We start from the raw sequence: 1,043 nt of genomic DNA, 5'->3' as shown, positions 1-1,043 counted from the left end.
GAGCGCCGCCACACTCCCAAGCGGCGCACTGTAGCAGTGCGCCACCGGGCCGGCCCTATAGCCAAATTTTTAATACCTCGAGCAAAAACTATTCTGAACTTTATTCACAGGAACTGTCTTTCTTATCTTAATATTCTCCCAGTACCTAACATAATGTACAGCACACCAAAACTTGGGGAGGGGTAAGGAATGGGGGTTGCCAGCTTCTGCTGGAAGAAAAATCTGGTTAAATTACTGGTAAATTAAATATCTAATCTTTAAAAATCCTTTAAAATAAAAAAAATAAAAGCTACATCATTGAAAATTAATTACAAGCACTGCAATTTGATATCATTTTTGTGCATTCTTATTGTATAATACTGATAGCTTTCTTCAAAAAAAAAAAAGGCTTATTTCTTTTCTTTGGAAAATAATTCTGAATATAGGCTACCTTTGAGCATCAAATATTTGCCAGATAATTTACAAAGGGTTGTAAACCCTTTCTTTGGAAAATAAGCATAGTTTTTAAATGGCATATCTCTTTTACTGCCAAATACAGAGATACATAAGTGAACTACAGATCATCTTGAAAACCATTACTACTTCAAGTGTAACCAACAACTTTTTCCCAAACAACCACTTTCCCTTCACTAAGTTAATACAATCTTCACTTACCCCACTAACTTCCTAGCTCATGATGTGATTCTCTGATGCTTGCCCATGTGTCTAACCACCTGTGGTTCAAACACTTGCAATATCAAACAAAAGGCAAAATAGAGTTCATGAACCAAGACAGAGCCCATCAAGACTTCTTATTTGGTTGTATATAATATTCCTAGAGTATGATAATCTGGGAGGATACTCCCTAACAAGAATGAATGGAATCCATTAAGGAAACCTACAGTTCCTTGCTAAGGAAGGAAACATATTTTACTTCACAGATTCTCCTTATTTTATTCACATAACAAGTCAAGTGTTAACAAGTAATATTACTCTCACAGTTTAATAGGAAAGCTAAATGTGTAAAAAAATGACTGCAATTCCCTGTGACACATACTGTAATA

This window comes from Galeopterus variegatus, unplaced genomic scaffold, assembly GCF_000696425.1.
Source record: "Galeopterus variegatus unplaced genomic scaffold, G_variegatus-3.0.2 Scaffold3573, whole genome shotgun sequence".
NCBI classification, from domain to species: Eukaryota; Metazoa; Chordata; class Mammalia; order Dermoptera; family Cynocephalidae; genus Galeopterus; species Galeopterus variegatus.
Note: the sequence above shows the minus strand (reverse complement) of the source record.